The following is a 22,949-nucleotide window of genomic DNA, read 5'->3' on the forward strand; positions in this document are numbered from 1 at the left end:
CTCTATATTTATAATTCACTATCTATATCTGTCTACATTGTCACTATCAGTATTTATTAACAGTCAGTCCACAAGAGATTTTGGGCTAGAGATTGATGGCCCAAAGTATTTATTAAGGATAATTCTCAGTGTGTTTAATGATGGCCAATGTTATTCAGATAATTTTGAAACGATAGGGTACCAAAAGAACGAAGTCCTCTCTTGGACTTCGTGGACATAAACTGGACATAAAGAGTAAGAATCGAGCCTAAAAAAATATGGATGTTGCTGTTTACTGAGATTTTGTAGTCACCATTAGGGGAGACAGGATGGACACACAAATATTTCCACGCTTTCGTTAAGTTTCGGGAGGTCGAATGGGTGCGTATCAGTGAACGAGAGAGAGGCAGAGTTGGCTTTCTCTCTCTCTCCAATAGACCACTGTTCGCTCCTGAGCGACCCAGGCTTAAGTGAGCCGGTGAACCGTTCAAATGAGCCGGCTCACTTCAGTAAGCTGAGCCGTTCTGAGCCGCTTTGCTGATCTCTAGGTCGTCGTCTCTTCAGCTCACTGTTCCTGAGTCTGCGTCGCTTGGATGGTAGCTATTGGAAGGCACTCTTGAGAAGATAAAGGTGGCAAACACCTGCCACATGGCGGCTGCGACGAGGCACTGGCTGGATTCCCAGGATGTTTTACCCAGCACCTCCACCAAATGTAGCGGATGAAATAGGTTTAATACAGGTCAACGTTTGAATAATGAAGGCTGCTTGCAAACGGCCCAAAGCCCAGAACAGTCTGCACGCATCTCTCTCTTCCTCGAACTCCTCAGTAAGCACTTCCTCATTTGAAAGTAAAAATGGGGTATTTCACATATAAACCTCTGGCACCCATTGCATTGACTTATGCTTTAGTCCACTTCAGCAGATCATAATGGTTGCGGAGCACTGAAAGTTTCATTTTCAACCGTCAAAATGTGGAGCACATGCAGTCGAACCCTGCAAAGGAATTTTTTTTTTTTTTTGTTCCCGCGAGAATTTCACTCTTGCAAAAGTTGACAAATAAGTAAATATTAGCAACTGGCAATTCAGCTATAAGTTGTGATGGCTCAAAAAGTGAGCATGAAAACGGCGAATATGCACTTGTCAGAATTCACAACCAGGCCGTGCTGTTGGAGGTGCTGTAAACTGCACGCAGGTAGTTCTCGTTATCTATAGACATATTGCTGACTGTGTTCGCATACATCAATGATCGATGTATGCGAACACAGCTGGGAGGCCTCTTGTGACCTTAGCAATGAACTGCTGAAAGGTTTGAGTTGGGTTCTGAAGTCCAAAGGGCATCCACACATACTCTAACAGCCCAAACGCAGTTGTGATGGCTGCTTTAGGTATGCTGGCAAACACAGTGGGTATCTGGTGATGTGCCTAACCAGGTCCACTTTGTTAAAAATGGTGCAGCCATTCAGATGTGATGTGAAGCAGTGGATAGCTGTCGTGGACAGTCTTGGCATTCAACACTTATAGTCACCGCACGGACGCCAGTCACTTGGATCTTTTTTTAGATATGAGATGGAATGAAGCCCATGCGCTGGATGATGGGTGTATAATGTCGAGTTGCATCATGATTGAACTCCCGTTTAGCAGGTGACCACCAAACAAGAGGTGTGATCGTGCTGGTGGTGGTGGTCACACCATATGCTTTGGTGGCTGGGTGAGATTTAAACGCTTTGTCAGTTACTGAAATCACACCGGGATGTTCTCAAAGGAGGTGATGGTATCAGCATGCCGATGCCAGTGGGGACAAGGTTAGACTCGACGCAAGATATAGATAGCCGAGTGAAGCTGTCTGTCGGGCTGCATGCTGAATGAAGCCCAAGTTAAAGTACGATAAGAAATATGCGCTGATGATTGGGTCAACATCAGCGATGACGAACACTCATCAAAATGTGTGGCAGGGTACCAAGTTGAGGGTGAGGGAGCGAAGTCTATATGTCACTATGGTCGAAGGGATGGCAGCCCGTTGCGATTGCCCCGCCAGCTAGGCAAGATGGCCTTTTTTTTTAAGGATCACGCTGACCTCTGCACCATTGTTGACAAGGAACGGATTATGACAGGTCTTGTCAATTACCACAAAAGGACCCCGCCGGGGTGGTGCAGTGGTTACGGCACTCAACTACTGTTCCCAAGGACGCGGGATCGACTCCCGGCCTCGGCGGCCGCTTTTCGATCGAGGCGAAAAGGAAGGCGCCCGTGTGCTGTGCGATGTCAGTGCACGTTAAAGAACCCCAGGTGGTCGAAATTTCCGGAGTCCTCCATTACGGCGTCTCTCATAGCCTGAGTTGCTTTGGGACGTTAAACCCCACAAACCAAACCATGAAAGGTGGCCGCATTGGGGAGCCACGAGTTGCCATTAATGGTCTTGAGGGGTTTTTCCCAACCACGAGACATGCACTTAGTGGCAGGATGTAGGAATTGCCAGTCATACCAGCAGTGTTAAGTTATGGCTCTTTGTGCGCGATGGAAAGTGGTGACTGGAATATGGTGAATGGTTTCTTGGGACAGGCTCCTGAGTGTGTCAACTGAGGTAGTAAGCTCATCAGTACAGGCCTCGAGGCAGGAAATTGCCGAGTCTGCCAGTGGTGAGACAGCTGTGGCTTGCTGGAAGGCCACCTCATGAACCTGGTTGGTCAGCTCCATGGTTGTGTCACTGGCCGCTGGGAAGGCAAGATGCAGATGCTTGGGCATCAGCAAGAGCTGAAGAAGAGCTCTCGAAGCAGCGGAACATGGGTGGTGAGTCCTCACCGAGGAGCTGCCAAATCCGGTGAAGCAGTTGTGAAAGGCGACAGTCGTCAAGGTCCACCAGTAAGGAGCTGCTGTAGGTGAGAGCGTTCTTACGCCATAGTTCTCTCGGGCACTTTGGTCTTGAGGTGCTGATGAGGGCATCTCCCATGAGTTTACAAGAATATCCTGCAGGTCACTGATCATGTCAGGAGAGAGCGCAGATACGACATGATTGTACTAAATCACCTTGTGAGGTGATGCAGTCAGTAGAGATGTGCACGGGCCGAAATTCTGAGCCCGAGCTAGCTTGGAATCTGTGTTACAGACCAGAGTCTGGCATGGCAACGTGTTCAGACTTAAAGGGCCCACGAAGAGCTGTTTACGAAAACTAGAAAACGCACTCTAGATATAGGTATCCTATCAGTCCTCTTTGCAACACACAAATTTTTATGCTAGTGTCAGTAATACCGAAAATATTGGCGACTGAAATGGCGCTCGTCCTCTGCACGCTTAACCTGACGCACGCCGCCACAGAAGAAAAAAAAAATGAAAAGCTGAGACGGCACCCCACCACGTTCCATTCTGCCCGGGTCACCTGGGAGCATTCAGTGAGCGGGCACAACCAGCAAGCCCCGATGGAGGTTTGCGCGGGGGAACATGTCGCCCTAATCAGTTGAGAGCTTTAACCAGGAGCACTTTTTAAAAATTAGTTGTCAATTGTCTCCACACAAAGTGTTTAAATTTGACTCAAATACTCACAAAGACCATCTCTATAAATTTCTTTCACTAGAATATTAGAGCAAATATTGTTTAATGGCCCTTTAAGGCCCTGGTCTGGCCCAGAATGATACAGAAAGAAATAATTTCCAAATAATGAGTTGACCTTGAAATGCTCAGTTTTTGTAGAATTTTGTAGAAATTTGTAGAATATATAGAGGCACAGCACAACATAGAATTATATTAATTTTTTTATATTATTACGCAAGAACAATTTATGCATTGATGAATGCTTAAGACATTTGTGGCACTCCTGGATTGTGAATCCAGCAACGCTGAAGTTCTTTTTACTGCTGTAACTTGTGGCTGCAATGAATAATGTGTTCTTAGCAAGAAAGGAAAGATTTAGGTACATGGTTTCCTCACTTCACCAAAAACACTCGGCCTCTGAGCAAGGGGTTGATTCTATGGCCAAGTACTCGGTAAGCTTATCTTGCTCACTGCGTGTCTTTCATGGCATCGACAAGGTCGTGGACCGCAGATGCTTTGACTAGGTGCTACGGCCCATTTCTACTGAGGCTTGTTGAGGCCTGGCACAACAGGTGTGGAAGAGCTGACAGCATACCGCGAATCTGGAAACTGATACCTAAACATCTGCCGAAGAGGAAGAGACAAAAGTCAAAATTCGATAGCCCACAAGCAGCCCTTCTGCTTGGTCGTTGACAGCTAGCAAAGATCTGTTCATGCCAGGGGTGTGTGTTGTAAAGGTGCATAAAAATCTGTATAGAGAATTCACACACTCTTGTGTGGGAAGGATGCTGCAAAATACTGCTGTATTGTGACGCCTAGCACACCACAACCATATTCGTGCCTTTAAAAAAGTTGTGAATACTCTGGATTGGTGTGTCCGGCCTGGCCCCGCCCAAGCTTGAGGCACAGAGCTTCTGAGCGGCCAGAGTACGAGCTTTTGGGTAAACCGAGCCTTCGCACACCTCTAACGGTAAGGGCTGAGTTGTGCCTCAATCTGGAGAAACCACATTTGCGGGTTCTGGGGTCAGAAGGGTGAAAGGCAAAGTTGCAATGATGAAACGTTCTGCGAGAGTAAGGGCGGCTCTGTAGAGCAGGTGCCGGCTTCAGTCATCCTCCAGTCCTAGGCAATCAGTTGTAGATGTGGTGCTCTAGGTCGCAGGGAAATATAAGCTTCCCACACATTTTAAGGCATAACCGAACTACTGAGCTGTGGCAGCACGTGCCTCCGGCCCAGTACATTCTTTGTTGTCCTCCTCTTGTGCAGCCGCGCTTAAGGCACAGCCAAAGAAGGATGCTGCAAGGGTAGCTTTTCTAACCAATTGTTCCAGTTTATTTTTTCTGATATTTTATGTTGAGCTTCTGTACTCTGTGAAATTTCTGGAACTCAGCGGAGAGTACTATAACTGTCGCAGCATTCAACAAATTCTTTTATTACAGTTCTGTATTCTCTGCATGAACAAGACAAATTTATATAAAAAAAAGGAAATGAATACATAACTCTTCAGGGCTGTTTCTTGGACTAGTTAGTAGGGTTTACTCATTTTGGTGAGGTCTGAAGTGCAAAACAGACAGTGACGTGAAAGAAACACAGGGCAAAGCGCTAACTTGCAAATGAATACTGAGCTCATAAAAATATTGGGGGAAGGGGGGGCTTAAACTCTTCCTTTAAGGTCATGGCATGCCAGCGTTAATGGCGCCAGTTGCCGGTTTTCCTTGTGGACCTTCGTGTAGACACACTTTGCCACTCACTTGTTCAGAAGCTTTTAACTTGCGGCTGCATTATCCCATACATAGTCGCAAGATACCACATTATAAAACCACCGCGACAAAGATCTAAAGCACCATTTTAACCAAGCCACACAAAGGTATCTTCGTGGCCTAGGGGTCCTGAAGGGCTGGATTCCGATTTCACCCTTTCATATCACACCTGTGTTGGCAGCGCCTGCCAATTCGGCCATGCCACGTCTCATGCCATCACACAACTCAATGACTAGCCATGCATGACCATGTCGTCTGCCAGCTACCACTTGCCAGAGCCATGCCCATGATTTTTTGCTCATAATGCGGACAATGGCTTTTCTGGGGGACGAAGCCTTTAATGGTGCTGAATGGGAGAACTAGGGTTGGAACACTTTCATCCAGCGATAGAACTAGTGCAGTTTCTTAGCACCAAGAACAGTCAAGGGCAGTCCAGGCTGCACTTCAAATACAAGTTTGAAGGACGTCGCCTGACATCAAAAACACTGCATAATTGCTGTTTCACTCCTTTTAGCAGAACATTTTCGAGAACACTGCAGGATCTGCACTGGACAAATGCGTAAGCATGCTCATTGCTGTGTTGTCCGCAAGATGTGTCAGCGGGATTCCGCGAGTAACAGATACTGCGCCTTTCCTTTCCTGTAAACCAATTATAGAAGGGTGGTGAACTGTGATGCGTTCAATGGAACACTGGTTGTGTTCAACAAGAGGCATGCGATGTACCGTGTGCAGCAGCAATGCTCAGGCTTTCGCAAGATCAAAAAACAGCGCGGCTACTTGGGACAAACAGAGAGGAGAATAACGGACAAGCGCTTGTCCGTTATTCTCCTCTCTGTTTGTCCCAAGTAGCCGCGCTGTTTTTTGATCTTGCAATGCACCAACTAGCTCAGATTTCCGTTCTTCAGGCTTTCGCATTTCTCCACTGCAGATCCTGCAGCGCTCTCGGAATTTTTCAGATTGCAATTGGCTGATTACCTCTCTTTACACACTTTCTAACCATTCCTACCATTTGTGCACGCAAATCACGCCCTTTCCCGCTTGTTCATGTTTCAAACATTTCAAATTTCCTGCCACTGGAAGTTAGTACCACGTGACCCGTTTGGATGTTGCCATTACCCCTCTAATTAATTACCTAGTTAACCCACATGCATCAAATTATTTACCCAGCAAGATTTTTTGGCCCATTCTTTTTCTTATAACTTGTTTCGTTCACATGTAATTGTGATGACAATTCTGGTGACATGAAACTGCCGACATACCTACATAATGCTGACACATTAAAATGGCAGTGACAAAGCATTACTGCCCTGTGCAGTCATACCTATTTGACACATGGTGCCTCTGTTGCCACTGAGGACATGGGCTCAACTTCAATGTCTTAGCCGTGAGAAGCTGAAGAAATGTAGGTTAGCATTTCATTTACAATCATGCCAGTCACAATACTGCGGTCTGGCTAGCGGTGGTGATCGTTCAAGGGGCAGAACATGCACACCCTCTCTTGGCATGCTACTGCACTGCTCCTTACTACTTGGCATCTCTGCTCCGGTCCGCCTAATGCAATGAACTATACGAGTACTGATGCGACAGCATTTGCTGACCGAGAAGAATGTCAGGCATTCGGCGTCAGTGTCCATGCGAAGCCTTCGCCTACTAACTGTGGCAGGTGGTGTTAAGAGGTATTTCCCGCCCTCCATTTATGGGAGAGGAGGGAGATATTTGGACACGAAAGATTTAGCAAAGTTGAACCAAAAGCCACGACGAATAGAAATAGAATATAATCGAGATTGGAATAATTGGAGAGTGAAAAAACGATGGAATTAAAATTGGATTGGTTGAAACATTCCAAATTGACTGGCTATGAGGGACGCTGTAGTGGAGGGATGCAGATAATTATGACTAAGTGAGGTTCTTGAATGTATGTACTCTGAAATCTCACAGCAGGTGGGCACCTTGCATTTTGTCTCTATTGTAACATGGCAAGGGTCGAAGCCGGGTTTCCAGGCTCTGTAGTCAAGCACCCAATGACCAAGCCACCACAGTGCACAATGAGAGTAGTAATACATTGGTGAGTGAATTTCGTCTGCAGTCAGTCAAACTAACCGTCCTTAAATTTGTTTTTCCTACAACAAAACTTCCTATGAAAATGCTTTTTATGAACCGTTCCCAGCACTCAGGGGTGTCAGGCATTGCCCCTAGTATGTGGGCCATTCACTTCTGATCTCTTCAGTAGGCACTCCAATCCTGAGTGACCCTAGTTCATAGCTGCAAAGTGGTGGCTGCACAGGATATTGGTGGCTGCAGGAGACAGGATAAAATGGAAAAAGGTCCAATTGACTTATTTTCAGTAATGCTACTGCACATGTGCGAAGCCTTCTTCTCTATTTCTACATAGTAGGGCAGCAGTTCACTGCGTGTATGAAAACCATGAAAGATGTCTGCTGGGTCATTGACGCGACAAACTGTTGCGCAATAATTACATGCATTGCTAGCATGTACTTGGCCCTCAGGACCACATACATTTTCCCTGCCTGCTATTGCAACAAACGAAAAGACGCTGCCAGGTTTGCCTTCTAAGAGATCAAGTGCCGCTTGGAAAATAAACCTACCCTACTATTGTGAAAGAATTTCTGCAGAAAATATGTGAGGGAGCCTCGGTAACCCGCCCTGCCAAACATACCTTGCCTGACGTCTGCAAGAAGAGGCGCGACTGGAAAAAGGTCTATAGCAGAGCTACATTGCATGTGCTTAACAAAGTTGTTTCCTGGGTTAACTAGTATAGCATCCTAAAATTTGAAAGTGCTTGGAAAGACAAGGACAAGAGAAGTGGACGAGACAAAAGCGTTTTTCCTTGTCTTTCTGAGCACTTTCACATTTTAAGACTGCAAGTGCTGCTGTGTATAGCAATAAATTTGGTTATTCATAATTTGTGTTTTTTATTCTTTTGTTGGCTATTCATGACAAGCTTACAGAGGGGTATTTACATGACCTCACACGTGCCGTTTTATTGCCCAGAAGATAGCTTTTGCTAAGAAATCCGGAGTAAATTGTGGTGAGCCTATGAGGCATGCATAGCAGTTTTTTGCAACGCTCCATGAACAGCAAACTGGTGGCCACTGTGATGTTGGTGAATAGACCAAACGTGCACGCACAGTTTTATGTAATGTAAACCAAGGATTAAAAAAAAAAAAGGCTGAGCACTGCAGCTTACTGAAACCGACGACATATTATTCATCTTCGTGTAGTTCTGTTTGGAGTATTCCTTATATTTTATCTAATTGGTTAATTAGTTGAGATTAATTATTCTATTTTTTTTTATATTCAGTTTAGGCCCAAGTACCCTTAAGTTTTAGAGGGGGTTCAAGTACAAATGACCCAGTTTTTTCTACTAACATACTTCCTGCACGATTGTTTTTTCCAGCATTAAAGCAAAGTGCACAAATATGAAAGGAAAAGAAAATACCACATGACTACGGTCTTGCTTTGCTAAAGTTTGAATTATCCGAATTCAGGTTTTATCTTGCATGAAAAATGACAGAATCCTCTTCATGAGTATGTGGCTTCCGCCCACACTGAAAATCCGGAAAGCCCGTCTTTTTTTTTTTTTTTTTCGAATCAATGAAGCATACACGCCCACTGTTCCAAAGTGAGCAGCCACCGCCACTGTCAGCCAACTCTGACAAAGCTTTTATTGAGCTGTCCCACTGACAAAATTTGGCAATGGCGAACACAATGATGATCCCCAAATTTGGTCCAAACCACCCTCAAAATTTGACTTTGTCCGATTTGGACCAAAACCGACGTTCAGGCTAATTCAGCTATGTCAAGCATGATGGTGACTTTCAAATTTAGTCCAGGCCACTCTCTGCTGAAGCTGGATTCAGTTTATTGACAGGCACACTGGACAGCACTCAAAATATTGTTATGTCACTAGTGAGATCATGTATGTAACAATGCAATAAAACAAGGTGAGCGCTTGTTAAAGAACAGAGAGCACGTGCAATAAAAAAAATCGTAGACTTTTTCCCGAGACGTTACGTGGTTACAGGGATGATGACAGTGTTTCACCGCAAGATATTCCTTCAGTCGTTTTTATGCAATTTCAGTGCCAAATTAAAATAAATCCTCAATTCTTGGATATTGTAGTGCTCGATCTATACTAAATCAGACATTTTTTTTTACACCATAATCTAATTTAATACATATTGTTACATTTTGGTCCATGTTTTGTCCCTTTACAGGTCCAATGGGCACATTCAAGTGCAAGGCCCTTAGTAACGATTGTGCAGCAATAGTACCGTGTAGCTGTGCACTATCAGACATAAAGGGCCAGTTCTGGAAGGCCTTTTTGGTGTCCATGGGATCGAAACATAAGTTATAGTCCTGTGCATTGTTGATAAATTCAGCCTAGCCCCACCATCCACTGGTTGTCCTGGTTAGATGACTTGGTAGACAAACTGCCCCACATGAGTAACAGTCCAGGGTTCACTCCATGGACCACGTCAAATTTTTCACTACTGAAGCTTCTGGAAAACATATAGCTTTTCTTTTTACCTGTATGGCTGCACTTATATGGGTGCTAATGAGTAAGTAGCCTCTATTTGAAGTCTACTTTATCTTGTTTCCACTAAGTATACATTTGACTGATCTAGCAGCCAATGCGTGGTACTGCTTTCTTTGATACACATCGCATAATTCAGCACTCTGCCTGAGATGAGCAGTGCACCTGCTGCTAATCATATTGCTGTAACGCATGTAGCTCAGCCAGAATGTTCTCCTCAGTTGAGCAAACCAACCGTTTTCTGGTCGGAGCATTTCATCAATTAAAATAATTAGTGGACAACACACTTTGAAACAAAATTATCTTTATTATTTCAATCAGTAAGCTACTATCATTTGCTTACCATGCATGAAACATTTTGTAGATTTTGAACTGTATACTCACCACAAGATGAGTTGAAACGGTTCCGACTGATAACAGCTACAAGTGAATGGCATCCATCCTTCCACCAGTGTTCTTGTGATCTGCAAAGAGCAAGGCTCCTGAAGTGAAAGCTGCATGGGCCACAATCTCCACACGAAGTCTTGTATCAAGGCATTTCTAGAACAAAAGAGTTTATTCTAGTAATGTCGATAGGCAGTTCATTGAAAGGTTTTACAGACACAGCTGCTTCTAGCCAAGGAGGAGCTTCAGTTTCTTGGGGTGTATTACCATTTTATTTTTGTTCATGAACTTGCCGCAGAATACATATCTTTATCTGCCAACAGAACTTTTTTTTTATGTACTTTGTTCTTTTCAAGGCTGAAGCAGTACAAGAAAGATAAGGCTGCAAAATAGATTGATTCTTGTGGTAAAGTATGTGAAGTAAATGAAATAGGCTTCTGCCACAGCAAAAACCCTGCACCTAGTAAACAATCTATTTCACTCCGGCAATGTAGTGCAAAGAGCGACGTGTCAAAGAACGCGAACTAAAGAAAACTAAGCGCTGTTAAAGCTGATCACACCATCGATCACTTCAAATCTTGCGTGCACGTTTCTGTACGGTCCTGTCGTTTTTCAGAGAATAACTGGCACTTTTTACATCTGAAACAATAAATTACTTTCTTCCTGCCGATACATTCCGAACATGTTTTTAGTGCGCTCGCCCAAGTTCTGTACTTGCCCCCACGCATTGACATTATAAATGGCACTGAACCATTTTAACCTCGCAGAAGCCGCTGAAATCATTGTACTCTCCTAAGCTCGTTTCCGATGCACGGACATTTTTTAAATAGGAGCGAACTTACCAAGATTAGGTGAATTGCGCGTATCGGTCGGTGGTCTCGGTTCGCCGACGTTGCAAGTGTACGACAACAATGTTTTAGCACAGCGTTTAAGGGTCTGGTTGCAGACTTATAAAAACTGCGAAAGCATATGACAACCACAGCGGTAAAGAGGAAATGTAACAGCATAATAACAGCGCATATTTCTGCCTCTAACGCCGTACGTTAAATGCTTCAAGCACGGCGCCATGAAGAAAAATGCAAAAGCGAATGCAGCGCCACTACTGGAAATTACAATTGCAACTTCATGGAAAATATTAGTAACAGAAAAAAGTTCCCTTCTGAATGACATCTAACGACATGACTTCAACATTTAGAACTGTATTCTTGATGAGAAAGCTGAGTATGTTGCATCCTAAAGAGAAAAAAAAATGATTGATAAGTGCCGCCATCTGCACCGCTCGCAAATGCAGGTTCGGCGCCCTATTTGAAATAATTATTTTAAACGAGCGCATGTTCGCGCAGATAGACCTCGCAAGGGCCGCTTTGCTCCATCGAAGCATTTGACGCACGACATGTAGCAGTGATCGCAAGGCACATCCGCGCAGACCTGTGAGGAACCAGTGCAAATATGAAGATGTTCCCTTGCTCCTTTTTCTTCTCGCAAGCAATATTCCAAGCACAAATAGAAGTGACTATGAAAATACTTTGCCGAGCCCAAAAGGAAGAATACACTGACGCTGAACAGTCCCATTACGAATCCAACTGGATTGACATGTTGGAAAACAAGTGGCTGATTTGAGCCTGGCAGTTTTGTTGATGTGCTCAACTGACAGCAAGCAGCCTAACTACTGGCATCAACTAGGGCACAACTCACCCTTGACGATTTTTTTTTTTACTTTTTACAGTGACTCATGCTATACAGATATTTTATAAATGCACTAAACAAAGCGACCCAAGCATACAAACAAGCGATAGTTTGTTTTGTCTTGCACTCTTATTTTTTCCTTCATGCATGAGCGCCCACACACTAGGAAGATGAAAATCCTGCAGGTTATGCACCTGTATGGATATGAACGAGGAATGACCAATGATGCAGCATTTGTCCAAACAAAGGCACATAATGCTCTTGAAGAGCCTATAGAAACTCTCAAATTGAAATAATCTTATACTACAATCCTTCTTTTTTTTTCTGGATGAACACAACGCTTATAAAATATGTTCTGTAATGCAAGCACCTTTCCTGTCATCAGCAGGACATCCGCAGCTATGCATCTAAAACTTGCCGCCACTGTGGGGAAGCAATATGAAATGCAACAGTAAGATGCACTGCTTTGATCTAGCAATCTTTTTCCGCCTCAAATGAGAATTCAGTGTACTCACCACGTTTACAACTATTACAAGGTCTTTACTACCCATCCGGTTAGCCCCTGAATTTAAATCTCCAAAATGTGCTGCACTTAACATATTTGCTAAATATGCACTCAGGCACAACAAAACACAGTGCCTTTCAGGTCTTGCAGACATGCGTTATGTTCATCTGTCAAGAAATGTCTAAATACTTGCGTGTCTAGTTAGAAACAAGCCCCTATTTCACAAAAACTGGGGCAACTAAAAAATGTTAGGAACTCACACAAGCCGCACAGTTTCATGCTTGCAGAATAGCAGCTATGTTCTTCTACCAAGCACATATATGACCAACTGCTTATTTCTGTTATCTGAAACTGCTTCCCCAACAAAATCTTGGCTCTTCAGTAAAACTTCCCATCATGTCAGAAAAGAAAGAAATGAAGCACCATACAACACTTCCTAGCTGCGCCATAGAACTGAGCAGTGTCCACTTTTATTTTTTTGGTAAAGTTGTTTTTCTTTTTTAGATACGAAATGGCTGCGCTATTCCAAGTTTGACATTGTGTCCACTCCTATCTTCGTCCAGGTTGGATCGATAGTATGTATAAATCGATAAATAAAAAATGAGGCTAGTGTGACTCGATGAAAATAATGCTCGGCACTTTCTGCACATAGGAAAGTACAAAACACTAACCATGCAACAATGACTAGCATCTCACAAGTAGGTTTCCATGGATATTGTGTACGTTTTTATGTAGGGGTGTCTTGCACTTTTTTTTTTAGGTGAAGAGGATGCGATAGTGTGCAACAGCAAAGAAAAAAAAAATGGCAAGAGCATAGCCGAACAGGTTCCTCATCATCATCCTAACCAGCCTGACTGCAGGATAAAAGTCTCCTTTAATTCTCTTGTAAGGAGGAAGATGAGCATGCAGGAAGCTCAATGTCGGCAGCCACAGCCAGTTTGCTCAAAGTGGGAGACAAATCATCAAACTGCATGGGAGAAGTTCTAATTAGGCATTAACGCAGATGATGATGATGATGGTGCCATGGTCAGAGAGAAAGTCAAAACCTGAAATGGTGTCACAGCAGCACGACGAGAGAACAAATTCTATGGTACATAATGAGCTGTGAATGGTGGCCCTGGCCGTGCAGGCAGTCAAAGGCGAAAGACACTGCGCATTACGATGTGAGAAGCGAAAGATCAGATAATGTTGTCCACACTTTTATTAGCAAGTGCAGTTTCCTACACATCACAGATACAGTAGCCCCAGTATCAACAAGGAACGGCCCTACATTTGTTGACGTATTCGCAGTTCTTGCCTCAGGCAGTAACTAGTTTTCCTGGGGCAGAGATGCAGCAAAGAAACCGAGTGGCATTATGAGGATGGAGGCGAGTAGGCAGGTGGTGAGTGGAGGTGTCAAAGTTGTCTGCAGGACAGACGTGGCCAAGGCTCAGGGGCGCGTAAAGGCAGGCACATCTGCAGGTGGCGACAATGACTCACAATGTGACCAGAAACTCTGCACGCATAACAAATAAGAAGGTTGTCATATATGCACCAGGAGTCCACACAAAGAGGGGACAGTTACGTAGGAATGAAGGTGGCAGGCTACAGTGGAAGGCGGAACGGGATAAACATGTCTGACCAGATCTGACGTTGCCATACATGAGCGTTATTGCAGCAGGAACCTGCAGATGAATGAATGGCAGCACTTCAGACACTAGCTCACAAATCAGCCTGAAGGGTCATGGCCAGGCTAGATGAAGATCCCCAAATGTCCTCAATTAGGAGTAGCTGTTATGTCACCTCCCCAATCGCAGTCTTTAAACTGGTCCAGCAGCAAGCTGCTGACGGAACTAAGCTGGAAAGTGATTCAAAGTGCACAGAAGGTGGCTGAACCAGAATGCGCTGCTTTTCTCCTGCCAAAGCATGAATTTATTGGCAACAGTGATAGGGTTTAGGACAACTGCGTCAGCCTCAATGTTTTTGAGAATGTGCTTTATCTGATCCATCTCTGGCTGGAGACTTCTAGATGTGTACACAGGTTCACAATGTCTTCAGTATAACTGGTGAAGGATCCTTGCAGCTGGGTTTAGGCTCACAAGTACTGTTTGGAACACAGCTTTTGTATGCAAGGGCAGCCAAAGATCTAAGAAAAGGCGCGTTTAAAAGCAGACTAGGTGGTGAAGTTTGTACTGTGAAAAACTGGGGCGAAATAAACACTCCACAAGAAAAAAGACGGGACAAAGGCGACAAAAGCGCCTTTGTCCCGTCTTCTTTCTTGTGGTGTGTTTATTTCGGCGCAGTTTTTCACAGTACAAATATGAACCAACTAGCCCAAGAAACGGTGAAGTGGTGAAGTTTGCTTTGCGGTTTCTGTTCTACAAACTGGCAATGCCTGTCACATAAAACACCATGTCGTTCAGCTTCACAGCGTCGTCTCCCTGGTTGTGGACGCTTAACCGCTTGTAAGAGGTAAGCCAATCCTATGTATCTTGGTCATTGAACCCAGTGAAAATGGCCGGGTCCCACTATCGACATCAAGGTCCCTACATACCTATCTTAATGTTTAGCCAGCTGTGGCGACCTAATCCTTGAAAACTTCATCTCATTCGCACACTTCATTTTCTGCTGCCCCTTGCTACAGGAAGTCAAGAATGTAGCACAAAAATAAAGAACAATGGACGAAGAAGAACACATAAGGCGATTGACTAGCGCTGGTCAATCATTTTATATGTCCTTCTTCGTCCGCTCTTTATTTTTGCGCTAAATTCTTGACTTCATGAATCATCAACTAGCCCGGCAGCAAGCTACACTTGGGAGGGAACGAATAAGGTTTGCCACATGAGGGACGGTGCATGAATTCAGGATCTCTGAACAGAACAGATATTCAGCTTAAGCGACTAAGGCGATCTTAGTCTAGAAGCAATGAGCGATAATTTCAGAGCCATTGATAATGAGTGCATGGCAGAGGTAGGCAGTAGGACAATTAGACAGGCTACCAGTAAACTATCTAAGCAGACGAAATATCTGATTATGAAATGGCAAGGCGTGAAAACCTCCCTCCGATGGGTCAGGATAGAACTGGCAGAGATGTTAAAGGTACTCAGTGAACGTAATTTGTTCGACGCAAGGGAGTATATTACGGAGAGAATCGAGCATGCTCTAAAATACAATGCTAGCCTGAAAGAGGTGAAGGGGAAATTAAGTAGGTGAAAGTCCGATGTATGCATACCAAGGTAGCCGAGGAGTTTTACACTTAACCAGGCTGATAATGAGATTAGCAATAGTGAAGAGCAATCAGACGTTCCGTCAGTGACAAAGGAAGAGGTTAAGAAAGCTTTAGAAGCTATGAAAAGGGGGAAAGCAGCTGGGGAGGCTCAGGTAACTGCAGATTTGTTGAAGGACGGTGGCGATATTGTGCTTGAAAAATGGCCACCCAGCACATGCAATGTCTGGACATCGTCACCGGAGTTTTGGAAGAATGCTGACATTATTTTAATCCTTAAGAAAGGGGATGCTAAGGACTTGAAAAATTACAGACCAATCAACATACTACCTGTTGCATATACGGAATTTACTAAGTCATTGCTACTACAGTTATATATATATTGAACTCGAAGTGGATCAGGGAATAGTTAGATACATAGGCAATTTCGTATATAAGGCAAACCAACAGATGAGGCTCTCTATAATCCAGAAGCATGAATATGGTACATGTATGGCAGTGGTGCGTTGCCTGCCGGCAACACACTGCTCACCAAGGGCGCGGCGATGACCCGCAAGGCGTACACACGCATTGAATGTCACCTCCCACCTAGTGCCGAAAAGGAGAGTACATTGGGCACACTTCCAAATGCCACTTCGCAGGCGCCAGAAATCTTGGCAGGCAGCAGCTGCCATGACTGCACAACCCGGCTCTATGCATGAAAATGATTGCCGGTGAGCTGTTAAAACAATCCTTTGCAGGGCACGACGCGCAATTCGATGGACATGAACAACGCTGCTAAACTTTAATGTGGGATTTTCAGGGGGATATTTTGAGAGTTCGATATAGGAAAATGATATATGTGCATTTGATATATCCGGGATCAAATACAGAATCAGGACAACCTTAGACTTTAATCAACCAAATGATCAGGCAGGTTTTCGGAAAGGGTACTCTACCATCGATCATATTCATCATGCTATCAACGAGGTGATAGAAGGATGTTCGGGGTATAACCAGCCTCTATAAATGGCATTCGTTGATTAGAATAAGCATTTGACTCAGTCGAAACGTCAGCAGTCATTGCCTAAGGGTGTATATGAGCCGTATGTGAAAGTATTGGAAGATATCGATAGTGGCCGCATAGCAACTATAGTCCTCCATAAAGAAAGTAATAAAATTCCCATAAGGAAAGGCACTAGGCAAGCAGACACGATCTCCCCAGTACTATTTGCCACTTGCTTAGAGGAAGTATTCAGAAACCTGGAGTGGGAACAATTATGAATAAGGGCTGATTTAATACATTGCCTTGTTAATTAACTCAGTGGACAAATTACAAAGAATGCTTAATGACCTAGGCAAGCAAAGCAAAAACATAGGCCTAAAAATTAATATGTGGAAGCCTACGGTAATGGTCAATAGCCTCGGATAAGAGCAGCAGTTTACAAAAATTCCGAGAGCACTGTGGAATCTACACTGCAGAAATGCGACAGCCTGAGTGTTGTTGGTGCACAAGGTGCATCACATTTGCTCTCATTATCATTACCAACTAATTGCATTGTCATTGTTAATTCCATCACTGTCATTATCACTAATTGCAGCATTATTGTTATCGCTACTATCATCCTCACTGTAGACAAGAAGAATTATGATCTGTTTCACAATTCCGGGCATGGCTTCAGTTTGGTAAAACTGAAAAAGTTTTAACCCGCTGTGTCACGCAAAAGTATGCTGGCACGTTTTATTGTTCATCGTCTTGTTTTGAATGTCCAAGTCGGCAATAAAGAAAAAAAGAAAAAAAAAGGGCCCATGGCGCGCTCGGCAGGGGATCCGAGGTATGGAGGTTCGATTCCCGGTGGAGATCGGACTTTCATTTTTCTAGATTTAAGGACAAAGTTTTCAGCGCAAAGGCATGCGGCCAAAGGAAAGAAGAAGAAGGAAGACTATAGGGACGAACACAGCGCAGTGTTTGTCCCTATAGTCTTTCTTTTTTTTTTTTTCTTTGGCCACGTGCCTTTGCGCTGAAAACTATGTCCTTAAATCTAGAATACCAACTAGCCCAACAACTTACTCTACTGAAGTTCATTTTCCTGATGATGTTATTTTCGGTTTTGGGTGATGACGTCATAGGATTGATAGCTATGTCTGACCGGACGAACAAACAGCAACAGTATGAGCCATTGAAGGCTTTCGCCTTAATAGGTACAGGGGTGGAAGCAGGCTCGAGCATTTTGGAACAGCTCAGGGAGCACTGGTAATGCCACTTTGGAGCACTCAAATTATGCTTTGGAACATGTTTCTAGGGTCAAGCACTTTTAACAACTACAATTTTTTTTCTGATATACAAAAAAATCCATTTGATTACTTTTTATTCAAGATTCAATGCTGTACTACCTATGCATATAAAGATGTTTAAAGTAACACAGCTGACTAAAAGCTTTTGCCAATTCTGACTTGACAGCTTTAGACATGTCCACGCTCAAGCACCACCACTACCTTGGAATTAAAATAAACAAGCTGCACATCGCTACTTTGATTCCACAGCTGTGCTGATAAATTCCTGGGCACTGCTCAGTAGTACCTTCAGGAAGGATAGATGGCACTGAAGGGTAGCCTTTTCTTCCTTAAGCTTCTTTACTTCATGGTTGTCTCCCAGTGACTCATGTTTTCTTTTAAATAACACTGGGGCTACACGTCGGCAACAGGCTTTCTATGCCTTTCCAACACCCTTGAAAGCATTTCTTGCAATTAACACCGTCCTGGCATCACCCCCATAATGCTTCAAGTATGCTTTTGTCTGATGTAGACTGGACAGGTTTGTTGTTAACAACGATTCTATAGTGAAGTACACACTCATTTTCACAGCAGAACTGTTGGAACAACTCGTGTAGTTCTTTGTAACCAGAAAAGTTTCCTCAACAGCTCGTGGTAGTCTGTGGCAATTGCTTCGCTCCTTGCCCTCACTTCTCTCACCACCGGCGATTCAAAAGGCTGGGAGAAGTTGCTGTCATGCGCACAAAACATTTTTCTCGCAATTAATTCCTCCTAGTCGTTTGTGACTCGTTTTAGAATAACTTGAGATCAAAATATTTCTTATGCTCGCTTTTCTAGTTTATTAAAATTTTATATGTGTTAGCTAGGCCCAGCCAATGTGCATTGTACCTCCACCACTAGTGTGCTGCCATCGTTTAAACTATGACGACCCTTATAGACCAGAATACGGAGGGTAAATTGAGGGCGCTATAAGGCTACCTAGAGGTGCTGCAGCGAAATGACTGCTCTGCACTACCAAACGAGGTGGCCATGGCTATTCATAGCGCTAACGCCTTTATGTTTCTTTGAAGTTTTCACAACTTGCTGCTCACAAAATCGTCAAAATTGCATTTCTGCCTCATGGCAAGGCTGTTCTACACATCTCGCAATGGCAGAGGCAAGCACAGCGTCCACAAGTGGAGCGAGTGGTTCGGTTAAGTGCATGGTACCTTTCTATGCAAAAAATACTACGGTTGCGACATTTCTTACCCTCGCGTGGTGTCTGCAAAAATTTGTTGCAGTCCGCACCGCACAAACAGGTGGCATGCCACAAGTGCGAGTAAACCTGATGTCTCCGTTTGCATTTCAGCAAGGAAGTGCCTTTTTTTTTTTAACAGCCATGATAAGCAACGCCAACCAGTCACAAAAATAAGACCTTGATATCTCCTGTTTGGTTGATGTGCTGCTGATTCATTCTTCAACCCTGCTGGAAAGGAAAAAAAAACAAAAGAGACACCGGGGAATCATCGCCAATGAGAAGCATTCGCTCGCAGTAGCGGCATGCGGTCTGTTTTGTGAGGTGTGGGCTGCGGCAGATTTTTTGCAGTCACCACGCAAAGGTAAAACATATAGCAGACTGCAAAGGTTTTGCTGGTACATGGGACATTACTTGGGGGTGCAAATCAAATCAGAAAAGTCACAGCCATAGCAAGCCTGCATTCAATGGTACCATGCGCTTATAGGAACCACTCACTTCACTTGTGGACACAGTACTTGCCTCTGCCCTCGCAAGATGTAAAGAATAGTCTTGCTGTGAGGCAGAAATTAACTTTTGACAATTTTATCAGCAACCAGTTGTGAAAACTTCAAAAAGAAACATAAAAGCGCAAGAGCTAGACACCCACGGCTGCCTCGTTTGACAATCCAGAGGCATAGTTTCACTGCGGCAACTATAGATGGTGCTAGAACGCTCTCAAAATGGCAGTGTTCAATTTACCCTCCTTGTTCTGGTCTATAGACCTTTTCGAAAAGTAGTCGTGGGCGCTGCCATATTGAATACTGGGCTGTGCTGCTAGCATAAGAAAAGTTGAGAATTATCTCTCCCAAAGCCGCCCCACAGCCCAGTCAAACCGGTTTCGCCGAGGCTCGTGAAAAGGTCTATAGCACAACATGCCACTGCCCTGCTGCACTTCTCACAGTCACCTAACCAAATTGCATCGAACCGCATTTCTTGTACCTGGCGCAATTAATGGCCAAATACAATTAATTTTAAGCAAAAATCATGTTTCGCTAAATTTTATGGCAAAATACCAAGGCATCAAAACATCATGGCAAAACATCAAGTTTTGGAGTTTTGGAACAATATTGTGTTTTGGGGCAGGATGGCGCAGGCAAAGCAGTTTGGAGCAGAATAAAGCAAACGGAGTGAATGGAGCAGTACTTCCACCCTGCAGGTAACAAAGCTCTGGATGTTGTTGGCAAATGTGTCTGCATAGGACAGGTAGCAACCGCAGATCCGGACCATGAAAGAGCGATAACTACAGGTTTTCCCCCCGAATTTAATCCTAGTGCTAGTGCAAATAATCTGAGCACTGACTGATATAATCTGCGTGCCATGTAATTTAATTCGAGTGCCAAGCATTTAATTAAAGCGCCAGCATATCTATTTCGAGCGCGAGCTCAAATAATGCCAGCGCCAACTAATTTAATTTGAGTGCCAAAGCAATTAATACAAGTGCTGGCAAATTTAATCCGTGTGCCAACCAATTTAATCCATATGTGGAAAATGAATGCAATAGAGGGCTCCAAAGCACGAAACATGAATTCCAGAAATAAATCAAAATTGAGATCATCTTTCAGACAATGCGCCGAATCAGCAAAGTGTCAACGTATAGGATAGCCTTCATCAGTATTATGACAAACATTGCCTTGATGCAAGTGTTTTAAACCTAATGTCTCCCAGAAAATAAAACTGCATTTTAAAGACGGCCGCTTCTGTGCTTTTACAAGCCTGTAGTTTCCTACGCCGCTACAATTACAGCCCAGGCAAATTAAGCACTGCTGTTTGGGTTAAAAGCTCTGCTGTACATAGTTTCAGCCACTTTGCCATGTCAGAGCCAGACTAAATGCAACGGCACGCGCTCTCTCTTTCCGTGGTAGTGGCCGTGTAAAATTGAGAAAGCGGTAAAATGAGATATGTTTCTCTGGCTCCATGTCTTCTCGCCTGAACCAACTCTGCTTTACACTAATCCTTCTTTTCTGCTAGTAGTGTTGAATCATTATTAGAAACACAAATACATTTCTGCACCGGTTGCCATTTCACAAAAACAGCAGGCTGTTGTGTGAAGGCCGAAATGCCATCAGCATGCAGATTCAGTGCATATGACAACCCATAATAAGCAGTGCTTAACCAGCCAATTAGAAGATGACAGTCATATTTATTCACTTGTCATGCGTCTAAACTAAAAGCTGCAAGAGGCGTGTCATAAACTGCAGTTTTTCAGCTGCACGTGGTCCTTGGTTTTTGCAAGATACAAGAACAAAGCAAAATAGAGCATGCAGATGTGACGCTTAAGCGTCGCATGGTCTGCGAAGTGATCTCAATTTCGATTTATTTCTGGAATTCATGCTTCGTGCTTTAGAGCCCTCTACCGCATTTATTTTCCACATATGAATTAAATCCGCTGGCGCTTGTATTAATTGCGTTGGCAGTCTGAGTCAATTGTTTGGCGCTGTCATCATTCGAGTTGGTGTTCGGATTAAATACACTGCCGCTTTTATTAAATGCTTGACACTAAAATTAAATTACACGGCGCGCAGATCGTATCAGTTGGCGCTCACATTATTTCCGCTGGCACTAGGATTAAATTCAGAAGGAAAACCTGTAGAACAAGTCTAGGATGGAGCGCATTTGGCAAGTTCTTGCAGGCCATGACTAGCAGCTTACCGGTATACCTCAGGAAAACGGTAAACAACAGTTGCATCTTACGAGTACTCATCTATGGGGCTCAAATGTGAAGGCTAATTAAAGGGGTTATACTTAAGTTGAAGTAGATGCATAGAGCTGAGGAATGGAAAATGGTAAGTGTAGTCTAGAGATAGGAAGTATGCAGAGTGGGTCCAAGAAATCAACTCTAAATAATGACATTCTAGTCGAAATCAAGAAGAAATGGTCACAAGCAGGACATGTATTGCAAAGAGAGGATAACCGATGGTCGCTAAGAGCAACAAATTGAATTCCAAGTGAAGGCAAGCGTGGCAGGGGGCGGCAGAAAGTCAGGTGGGTGGACGAGGTTAGTAAGTTTTCAGGGGTCAAGTGGGTGCAGCTAGCACAAGACCGGGTTAACTGAAGGATTATGAGAGAAGCCTTCGTTCTGCAGTGGGTATAGTCCAGCTAACGATGATAATGATGATGAGCTATGGACAAAGAAAAACCATATGGCAACAAAGGGCTCCTTTATCACATAAAAAACTGAATTAAAAAAAAATCTTCCCACCAGTTGAACCAGACTTGCAATGACCTCATTAAAATGGCCAGTTTGCCGCCACTCTGAAATTAATGGCCGAGCAGCATAACTTTTGGGATCTGCACTCGCAAAATCAATACTGACATATACATTTCATGAAGTAAGATTAACCGGCCAAGAAGACGCACACAGGAAAAATCGACACAGAAAGAAAGAGGCTGGACTACCAACTGATTTATTAGCAAGAACGGGGCTCAAATATATATAGGCGCTCAGTCACATGACCTTTCCACAATCGCCATCACATCCTTCCGTCGTGGAACCACAATTCACTTCCATCGTAACTCCTTTATCGTACCTACGCTTACCCAGTAATCACAACGTACATATAAAACTATAAAACAACACTATCTATGCAAAGCTGCGCCTGAAGGAACTAAAGTCATACACAATACAAACATACACGTGATTACAAACAGGTGATTACAAAACAGATTGAATGAACCTGATTTCCTTACTTCGTAAAGCAACAGAACAATCACTACAGCATGCATCTCCTTTCTGTGTTATCATAAATGCTTCAAGAACTTCACGCGCTATTTTGTCGCGACTTCTGCCGAGAATCTTAATGCCGTCAAGCACTGGCTCACA

The 22,949-nt window shown here is 43.8% G+C and overlaps 1 long non-coding RNA gene across 4 annotated transcripts in view; it reads right to left on the reverse strand.

Moving 5' to 3' along the window:
• Nucleotides 1–22,949, reverse strand: part of LOC146182659 (uncharacterized) — a 41,357-nt gene that overhangs the window by 5,740 nt on the left and 12,668 nt on the right. Inside the window, exons 4-5 of one of the 4 annotated variants that reach the window (XR_014708648.1) lie at nt 10,205–10,284; nt 7,419–7,557 (exon numbers count right to left, since the gene is read on the reverse strand). This is a non-coding gene — a long non-coding RNA (uncharacterized LOC146182659). Of the gene's footprint in view, nt 1–7,418; nt 7,558–8,585; nt 10,285–10,320; nt 10,361–22,949 lie in introns of those variants that run through there. The other 3 variants (XR_014708647.1, XR_014708646.1, XR_014708650.1) reach the window with 3 other exon arrangements.

The sequence above is a fragment of the Amblyomma maculatum genome, chromosome 7, assembly GCF_055883805.1.
Source record: "Amblyomma maculatum isolate TAMU_Amacu chromosome 7, ASM5588380v1, whole genome shotgun sequence".
In the NCBI taxonomy this organism is placed as follows: Eukaryota; Metazoa; Arthropoda; class Arachnida; order Ixodida; family Ixodidae; genus Amblyomma; species Amblyomma maculatum.